The sequence below is a fragment of the Haemaphysalis longicornis genome, unplaced genomic scaffold (assembly GCF_048455015.1).
Source record: "Haemaphysalis longicornis isolate Haplotype H1 unplaced genomic scaffold, Haemaphysalis longicornis Haplotype H1 scaffold_1, whole genome shotgun sequence".
Taxonomy (NCBI): Eukaryota; Metazoa; Arthropoda; class Arachnida; order Ixodida; family Ixodidae; genus Haemaphysalis; species Haemaphysalis longicornis.
In genome coordinates, this window is record NW_027526203.1 from 51420016 (window position 1) to 51430960 (window position 10945).

Sequence of the window (10945 nt, forward strand, 5' to 3'; positions counted from 1 at the left end):
TCTTTAAGCGAACGACATGCGTTCCTCCCATAGCGAGTTCAACCTGTAAGACCACGAGCTTTATACTAGCGGACAAAGATGCACTGTCCGTTTAACTCTACCGTGGTAGGAATCTTCCTGTATTTGTAACACCCATCAATCTATAGGCGAACAGCTCGATTACGGAGGACAGCTGATAGGGCGCATTGAGCCAGGAAACTTTCACGTTAACGTGGAACTTTCATGACTCAGTGTATCCTGTCGACTCAGTGTATCCTGTCAGCTAACCTGGAAGTTTCATGGCTCAGTGAGCCCTGTCAGCTGTCCTCCGTAATCGAGCTGTCCTCGAGCTGTCAGCTCTCCTCTGTAAAGTTCCTACCAGCACAACGGACATGTCATCGGTAGCGACATTATGCCTAGCTGTGCGTGCACGGCCTCTTCCTCCCATCCCCAACCCACTCCCGCATAAACTGGAAACCGGTGATGGGCGCACAGATAGGTGCGCCATTTACCGACAAAAAGGTCGCTCGAAAAGCCTTTCAAGCTGAACAAGAATTATGGGCTCACGCCAGCGGTCCAACCGGGAAAGTGGCTCTTCAACCGGGAGGGATTCGCATCTACCCTGAAGGTGGAATTTGAAGCGGCAACAGAGGCGGCAGCGGCTTTCGGTCGTTTTGCTCCAATTGGCGCTTCTTTGTATACCCGCAATCATCTGATAACGGCGCTACCGCTGTTGTCAGCCAATTCCGCAACTTGTGAAAGAGCCATAGGTGATGTCGAGGGGAATAACAGTTGTGCTAGAGAGGTCGGCAGTAGTGAGGAGCAGCCCCGGAGCGGCTCCTCTCCGAAGCAGCTTCACCGGAATGAAAATTGAAGGGGGGGCTGAGACCTATACTGATTCGCAGTCAAGATAACGTAGTGCGCGCTTCTTTGAGTGCCCTTTTATCCCGCTGCTTCCCTTCCAACTTGAAACCTCTCGGTGATGCCCATGCAACTCATATTCAGTACGGTGCATCGATTATATTCTTGAATTGCCTTGTACATAGCAGTACCAGTCAAGACGTAATTACAACAAGATGCATTCAATCTCTCCCAAAATGGTTTCACATCGCGTTTGACATTTCAGTATACGTCACGCTGAGCGGCAGAGTCCGAGCCGTTGTGTTTGATCGGTAAACGTGAGGTTGAATATTAACGGTGAGGACGAATAGAAGTGCGCCTAAATCAGCTTGTCAGCAATTAGTGAATGAAAGTGGTTGTTGATACTAAAATAGAATATTTAGTTACGGTGACTGATAAGATTCAGCTTGAACGCTCGATTTTTTGCGGTATGATCGAGACCCGTAAGTAGAAAGTTTAGCTTACGGGGGCATCGACGATGGTTCGAAAAGCTCATCGACCAGGAATGGAGTGCTGTAGCAGGGTGGTACCGGAATGGCAGCGGAGGCAGTGGACGTGGTGAACGAGTCCAGTCGCAAATGGAGCCGTGCGTCGTCAGGCAGTGGTCTAAGGTAGTGCGACGTTGCCCCAGTACGATGTTGAGCGTCCACCACTTCATCTTGGAGCCTCGTCGTGCTGCGTACAGGAGCAGTGCCGTCATCAGGGGCAGTGCTGCGATGCTGATTGTAGACATCGGCCTCTCTAGTGGTGCTTTCGCATTGTTGAGCTACTACGGGTCGGCTTTTTTTACCGCGGTCATTTTCATTGGACCTGCGGTTGTCCTTTTCCGGGGACTTCTGTGCCACCATACCGCTCTTCTTCTTTTGTATTTGAACAGAACTGAGGGCATGTTCCGCCTGCAGGCGTGAACATTATTCATTGCATTTGCGGGGATAGGAAGGGCGTTAGAACAAAATGTTTTTGGTTCCGGCTTCTGTATCGCTCCACAAATAAAAGTTCAGTTTCAGTTCAGCTGCAGAACACAAAATTAATAGTTCGTAAGGATTCATTACGGTTTGCATTTTCACGCAAGAAAAATTGAGATTTATGGAATCATTAATAAAAACACTGAGATTTGCGAAATTATGTTAAAAAACATTAGGTGATGCTGATTAATTTTGGTAAAAAGTTTCGTTGTATAGCTCAACGGCACATAAAAGAAAATCCGAGGAAACCTAAGCACTACTTGTCGTGTGCCTCTTGATGGGGCAGAAGAAAATGTAGCTCGAAATTTCCAGAGTGGTCCGCAGAAACTAAATGCCAGCAGTCCTCAATCTGGCACCCAGGTTTGGTTGAGACGCTGTCGCAGATAAAAAAATTGAGCGGTATTTGCTTTTGGGTGCCCATTGGGGCGTAGCATATGCAATTGTTAGGGGCTAGCACTCCGTGCCTCCAGAAAAACAGCGTCCTGCGCGCGTAAAATCAATTCTTGAGTATGACGCCTTGATCTGGGACCTGAGCACTAAAACGTTTATGAATAATTTTAAGGCATTTTATTATTCTGCTGTGCGCTTGGTTACTAACTCGTACATTTTTGACAAGTTTAAAACGCTCGATGTCATAGGACATTCTGAAACTCCGGCGCATCTTTTCTCTGCATTTAATTTTAAAACAGATTGTACGAGAGGAGGTGGCAACGGGTCAACGTCAGTACCTTGTGGGGAGCGCTTCGGCGCCCCTCGCCACGAGCTCTCTCCTCGGGCCCTGTCCGCCGCCGGTCACCCACCGGCCACGCATGGCCTCCAAGATTCCCCCGCGCACACTTTGCTGCCGCGGGACCTGGGGACGTCGGGCCCCGAGAGATGGCGCTGGCGGACACGACGGGCAGCGGGCAGCGAGGCGAAGGAGCGGGTGGTGAAGAAGAACCGCGCGCGGGGACTCAGGACTCGGGAGGGACCGAGTGTTTTAAATGCAGAGCATTTTAGTAACTCACGATGTCACCGGCGTTGGCGTCCGTAGTCCGCATCTTCGTTGTCCCTACTATATAAGGAGAAAATGCTCTCCGACGCCAGGTTTCGATCCCTCGACCCTGCGGGCGGAACGCTATGTACCTAGCGCTGTAACCACTGCGCCACAAAGCCGACACAGAATCGGACGCTATATACGCGCCTTATATCGTTGACTCATTCAAATTACTGCTGACGAGCGCTCTCTGACGAAATTTCTTCGACTCATTCAAACTACGTCAAGAAGCTGCTGATACAACGCATTCACTACCACCAACTCCCCAAACACTAAACGTTAACGTTAACGCAATACACCCACCCCCTATGCGACGCATTTACTCGAGTCCCCCTCGCGGGGAGATGGGCCCAATTTGTCGTTCGCGCCCGCTGGGATCGCTAACATCTGTGGCGTGATCGTGACGTCAACATCCCGCGTTCGTGTGGTGGCGCGATTTCGGCGCTATAACACTCTCACGCGAGGGGCATCGGATTGGATTCGATTGGATTGGCTTGGCTTGGCTAGGATTGGTTTGGATTTGGATTGGATTGGATTGAAGTGGTGCGAAAATTTGGTTTGGACGAGGTTGATTAGCACTAATAAAGATGCATGATAATAGCTAAGTATTGCCTATCTTTGGCGAAAAGCAGAAGTTCTTTATGCGTAAGGTGCAAAAATGTGAGGGTTGGAAAATTTGATTTTGACCATGTTGAGTAGGCATAAAAGCACCTTCGTGTCTCATGGGTAAGGGAAAAGATGGTCTGAAGAGACACTAATAGGCTCGGATCGGCTTTTTCCTCCAGACGCGCGCTTACGCGACGTCCCGATCATCGTCCCGTCCTCCATTTTGGATACCCCGTCGCGCCACCTATATTCGCTGGAAAGTGCGATTGAAATCGTCCACTATTATTACATGCGGCTGCCTGTAGAAAGCGAGGGATCTACCAGGTACGCACATCAACGACGCCATTAGCCGACTGTCAGTAATGATGTTTGGTGTGTCTGTGTGTGGCCGGACGGGTGACAGCGTGGAAGATGTGAGTAAAGAGTTTCTCATTGTACTCAACCGCAGTGTGCCTCGTTTCTGGACGGCCGTAGAGAGCAGGCCCACAACCTTCAACCCCCCACATACATATCCAGACGAAGGAATAACAGAAAGAAAATTGGTGAATATTCTTGGCGCACTCCCGAATTCCAAGCGTCTTCTTCTAAAAACTAATAAAGACAGGAATTCTCTGCGCGACACTGTTCTTTCCACCCCTTCTGAAATGTTGTCCGCTGTGTTCTGGCCGCACCTTCGTACAAGCGCAAGATGACTTGTGGCTGTTTCCATTGAGTGTGCCGCACTAATGCGCTGTTTTCGATGCTAATTGTGTATGCTGCTTGAATCACGCCAAACATTCGATTTCCCTTCTCTTCAGTAAGAAATCGCGTTTATTCATGTACAACACCCCCTACAACGAGGCCGCAAAGTGAATGCAGGTGTGTGTATAAATAAATAAATAAATAAATAAATAAATTATTGAGCAGCACTGCGCGAAAAAAGACCAGGGACGAGACGAAGACTACAAATAAATAAATAAATAAATAAATAAATAAATGCCCCGTCGTCTGAATCACAGGCAGCTGCGCGAGGCGATCGCGAGAGGAGCTCAGTACGGACCACCGAGACAGAAAGAAACCGGAAAGAGTATGGAAGCAAACAGCAAGCTTGCCGAAGGACAGGGGGTGCCAGCGAGACGAAAGGCAATTTTCAAAGGTGATACTCTTTCGTGGGCTACTTAAACGCAAAAATTTCAGTCTGTCTGTATGTTTTTCTCTCTGTCTGTCTGCCTGTCTGTCGGCGACTCGATTCAGCCACGCGGTTAAAGTGGATCAAAAGCTGCGCAATAGTCTTATATACCCACAGCCAAATCTAAACATCTATGTCCGGTGTCAATGTTCATACTTGTCAGCATTGTTGAACAATAACAAGACATTACGCAAATATGAGGCAGCAAATCAATACATAAGTGAAATTTGCAGTGTTCCTTTATTGAAAGTTTATGGATACTTGGTTTCTGCAATAGCAAATGAAATACTACATCAACTGCAGAACACCGTTGCATGCTGTTGCCCGCGCTACTATAGCTCCTGGCGGCATTTAAGAAATCAAACGGCAACAGAAACGAAAGGTTCAACTACATAGATAACATGTTCCGCTTGAAACGTACGTTCGTGGAGTAGGGCAACGTGGTACTATAAATGTTGTACTAGGGTGTCTCGTTTCACGCGTTTCTCCGCCGTACGGCAGCGCTGGCATCCAGGCACTCGACTCGGAGCAGCAGAACGTGGTATATTTAAATTGACTTGAACAACCCTCTAGCGTGTTACCTTGGGAGGAACGAGACGGGAGAGTGAAAGGAGGCCTTTTTGTATTTCATCGATATTTGCAACGAAAGGAGCAGATACCCGGCCAACCCGCCGCGGTGGCTCAGTGGCTAAGGCGTTGCGCTGCTGAGCACGAGGTCGCGGGTTCGATTCCCGGCCGCGGCGGCCGCTTTTCTGATGGAGGCGAAAAGCAAAAACGTCCGGCGCACGTTAAAGATCCCCAGGTGGTCAAAATTAATCCCGAGCCCTCCACTATGGCGCGCCTCATCGCCTGCGTTGCGTCGGCGCGTTAAACACCACAATCAATCAATCAATCAGATACCCGGCCAATTTTTTTGCCAGCGAACAGACGGCAATCTCGCACCCCGCTGCGTGGAAGTTGAAATACCTCATGAAATACCTTCACTTTAGACTCAAATCAAATACGAAAACTATTTTTGTCGGTATTGTTCCTGAACAAAATAATAAATCACGTTCCGTTTTCGTTTTTGTTCCGGCGAAAACTATTGCTTTTTTTTTGTTTTTTGGTTTCGGTTTTTGTTCTGCTTCGATAGACTGTGGATAGGTAACGTATGCATGATACAGCTGAGAAAATTACCTTATTGAGGGTGTAGATATTAACTCCCGGGATTGCTCGACAGAATTTCTTTCAAAACACTCACAGACACAGAAAGGATCAACTTTGAAGAAGTTAGCGTGGCAAAAGGCCGAAAACCAAAAAAAAAAAAACAATTTGAGATAAGGCTGCGTCTACAGTGACGTCTATTGGTACTAAAAACCCTCCATTAAATCCACGTCCACCGGCATTTCCCGCAAGAATTCCGCGTTTGGCACTACTTCACTCTCCCTACGTAACCTGCCGTAACCTAACAAAGAGAAGCCCGTATTTGAAAACACCGAAAACTAACCTAAACAGCGAAAATAAAACTGGAAATTACAGATGTAAAAATAAAGGAAGCTACAGCCGGACTGGAAGCACCATCCTCAGATTCAAGAAGCTAAGACGGAACCTCTACATCACGTTGGCATACTCGATTCTGCCCCCAGCCTAGCCTTAAAATTCGAATGATGTCAGACGGCACTCTAGCTATTGCGGCACCGCTGGGCCGAAACGCCGTCGGAGGGCACTCTAGATACTGCGCTGAGATAACAGACTGACAGTTGCTTATGAGACCACCTGTTTTTGAAGTAGCAAACTATAATATAGTTTTCTCATGAACGAAAGCGCAATCAAAACTATGTTTGCATTATTCGAAAAAACGCATGTGTTCAGTGATAGGAACGAATGCGCTTTTTGTGCGGAATGGTGAGAGACCGACCAAGGTGAGTGGAAACCTTGGCTACGAAGAATAACAGATAAAGCTTCAGACGTTGATATGGCTTTTGGTCAGTCGTATTTCACCATCTGGTGCACGCTGCGATGCTGAAGCTCGCCTCCTACGAGAAAAGCTCGAGTATTTCTCGTGTAACGATTTCAAGGACAAATATGTATTGACCTTACTAGATCAGTAAGTAGTTACAATTGACTCGCATGTCAAGACTAAGCTAGGCGGCCTCTACATTGCCAGGTGACGTAACTGATGACGCTGTGGAAAACCCGACAGCGACACATTGCCTTCCTTTTAGGCAGATTCAAGAACCAGCCCGTTTCTGAGATCGTTGCTTTTAGTTCGCTTGTAGCTCACGTGATTCAAATAGGAACACCGAACCGACGAAAGGAACCAAGTTATAACCACACTGCACCAGTGTTTCTAATTCTATTCATATAAAGGTACTATTTGTGTGCAACCAGAGGCCCTTAATGAATCATTCATTGATGTCACATCTTCCGTCTAGTTTAATTTTTCTGGAAACGTTTCCATAAGTTCTGGGAAAGTTCAAGCCAAAGTGACTGTGTTTATTGTGGTAGAAACACGAAGAAATTGTGTGCCCTGTTTGGGAAATGAGGTTGAAATGATACTTTTAAAGCACGCCGGTCACATGGACCAGAGGCACCAGTATCGCCACATTTTAACCCTAGTATAACGCGATTATCGCATACGTGCCCCTGAGCATTAACCGAACAACCTTTATTCGGTGAGACTCAAACCCGCATACCGATACAGGCTAGATTCATGAATGGCGAGTGCGAGTCCTTTTTATAACTATGTTAAGAAAAACAAATACATTCCATTACGACATTACACATAGGTCAGGGAGGTTTTAATGCTTGACGTGCTCCTTTTGAGTGTATCAACTGTGTTTTATTTAGTGCTATTCATAGCTTGACATAGAGCAAGAAATTAAAATGAAAAGACACAGTACCTTGGTACTAAGATATAGAACGCTATTTATGTTGACATTAAATGAAGCCGCAATCTTTCTCGAGCCTTGAAAAACACTATCAAAGGTAATAACTTGGAATCATTAGCTTGACCTCTGTATAACTCTGTATGGCACCTGTAAATCCGTATTTTTTTCTTTTTAAATGCTTGGTCATGGAAAAAATATGTAGTACATTTAGTTGCGAGATTAGATTTGCCGTTGTTTCTCATTCGCGTGAGCAAATGTATGTGTATATGTATGAGTACGTGCATTAGTATGTATGTGAATGTATGATTGTTTGTGTGCTATGTTTAAGTACGTTGATGTGTAAGGGTGTATTACGGTTCTGACGACCACTTTCTTTTGTTGTCCATATTGAATTAGTCTATAGCTGAGTTTCTATAATATTGTAACGGCGTAATTTGGTCCAGCACCGCTACTGTTGAAGGATGAGTCCGACTAAGAAGCACTCGAAGGTTTTAGAGGTGCAAAGGTCAACTGATTTAATTACTCATACTTACATTTAAAACATAGAGGCAAAACGTTACAACTGATACAGATAAATAGGAGAAAACAGGCAATCAAGAGTACTTAACGAAACATAGTTGGCGGGCGAAGGGCTCCCGGCGTCTGGCCCCGACGACCGGCAGCAAGTGGCCCCCCTGGTGCAGCTGCTCCCCGGCCTCAATAGCCAGCGCAGCCGCGTTATATTCGCTTCAAGCGGTCCGGTGGGGGGACGTATTGGGGGAAAAAGTGCATCATGGAGCGTGCGGACCTATTTATTTATTTATTTTGTAAGGAAGACCATCGCCAACACCATACTCGTTTAAATAATGTAGGAGCGTGGACAGCACTGGTCATTCGCAATACGTGGGTATGTGACACAGAAGCCACACATGGAAGAGGCACCAACTCGTGGATGTCCCATCGCCATCGCTGGGACGAAGAAGAAGTCTCGTCTCGTTGGCTCTCCGTCTCGACTTGCTGGTCAGCGCGACTTGGTGCTTCGGTGCTACCGCTGCTGCTGGTGCGGCTGAAGAATAAAGCCTGAAAACCCTCTTATAGTTTTGGTGGAGGTGCAACGATCTTCGTTCTCTTACGCTGGAGCTCCGCAACCGGACACTCGACCCTCCCAGCATGTCTCGCAACGATGACCCCCGGCCTGCCCCAACACCCATCCTTTGCGCGGGTGCAATTCGTGAGCGGGACCCTCCCTCATTCAACGGCACCGACGAGAAAGACGCAGAGGACTGGCTTGCTACTTCTGAAAGAGTGAGTACCCATAACCACTGGGACGACCACCTCAAGCTGAATAATGTCGAATTTTCCTTGACTGGGCTCGCAGAGCAATGGTTCTGGAACAACGCGGCACGTCTTAAAACGTGGCCTGAGTTTAAAGACGACTTCATAAAATCATTCGGTCGCCCCGCTGCTCGAAAACTCCTCTCAGAGCAGCGCTTGCGTGAGCGGGCACAGAAAAGGGGTGAAAACTTCACTTCTTACATTGAGGATGTTGTCGCCCTGTGCCGTAAGATTGACAGTGCCATGCCCGAACCAGAAAGGATAAAACACATTCTGAAAGGCATAGACGACGATGCCTTCCATATGCTGTTGGCGAAAAACCCCCAAACTGTGGCCTAGGTCGTTACTATTTGTCAGAGTTACGACGAGTTGCGGAAGCAAAGGGCTCTCACTCGTCGACCCCTCGCAGAAAATCAGTTTGTCTCCAGCTTGGCCGCTGATGACGGCGACGGTACCTTGTTGCAACGGATCCAGCAGTTTGTGCGAGAAGAAGTGGCTCGGCAGTTGTCCGGCAGTGGCTCGGCAGTTTATTCACAATACCCCTAAAGGCCCCCGTGCGGGGGTATTACATAGGGGGGTTACATAAGCACACGTGTTGTATTAGCGCAGTAAAGCGGAAAAAATAAACAAAAAGAAGCTGGAATGTTCACACTGCAAACGCAAATAAATACACATTGTAAACTTGAAAAAAGTGATAACGCAGTAATAAAATCATTATAGCAAACAAAAAAGACAGGAATATAATACAGATGGTTCAAATTCAAGCACGACAGGATGCACAACCTATCAGAACAACAAGAACAAAAATAAAACACAGAGCAAAAATAAAAATGTTCAGTGCACAATTTGAAGGACGGAAAAAAAATCCAAAAAGTTAAAGTGGAACAAGGCTTTCTGCAGCCAATTGGCGAGACGCTTCTTAGCTCCAATCAGCTACATTTTCGAAAGGAAAAATGAACCAATCACAGAAGACACAAAGTTCAAACTCGAAGGCGCCCGTTTCCGGCAAAAGAATTACTGGTGGGAATAAAGTAGTGTATACAAACTCTAAAGAGAAAAAGACAGGCGGTAGTTTCAACTAGGCCGAGGGTTCGGAGCCCAGAGCGGCCTGCGCAGATGCCACGGGGGTCGGAGACGCCGTAACATAAGCTGAGTCGATGGCTCGCTCCCCTCAACAGCCGCGTCTCCCTGCCGACGGGCAAACACACACGCCGGAGGAGTTTCTCAGAAAAAAAAGGGGGCCAGGGCATCGCCGCATCCGAACCGTTCTCACCAAAAGCACTTGGGAGGAAGAGCCCCGGCGGCGGGAACAGAACTCAAAACAACCAAACAACACCAACAGACCTCGACTTCGCGACAATATGATGTATTTATTACATGGGCCCGCCATTAGTAGGGTTGCTATGGGCCCACATGATGTGCTGCATATCAAAATGTAATTCCTTCTGAGAAAATAAACTCGAATTTGAATTTGAATTTGAAAGTGGATAACCAAAGGAAGACGTAAACAGCACCTGCCCTAAGTTTTTACTGAGCTTTGCCCACACGGGCACGTACCTCAACACGCAGGTGGGGCATTATCATATGCGACAAGTGAAAAAGGAAACGAGAGAGCAAAAAGGAAAGAAAAACAAGGCACCATAGTTTATGCGCAGAAGTGATTCAGACAGTGATATAGACGCCTCTAAAGGCAACGCGACGCACTGACTACGTGCATTTTTCATCAGGCTTTATTTCCCTCTTCCAAAGGGCTTACCCAGAGAGGCTCAAGTTCTGACCTACGAGGCCCAAACAGGGGCCGCCCTTGATGATGATGGTTCGATGTTTATGGCGCAAGGCCAACTGGGGCAAAGAGCGCCAAAACAATAGTCATATATGAGGGGTGAAACCTTAAAAACTAAGTAAAGTCAACAAAAACAAAAGTAAAATCACAAATCACAATGAGCATGACTGGTGTATAGGGCCAGCTTTTATTATGCGTGATAGGAAATGAGGTTCAAAAACTTGACGTCTGACAAATACTCAAACACACGTTTCACGGAAACAATGCCATCGTCACCTAGAAAAAACGATGGATATAGGGGAATATGTTGTCTGTGAGTTCTCT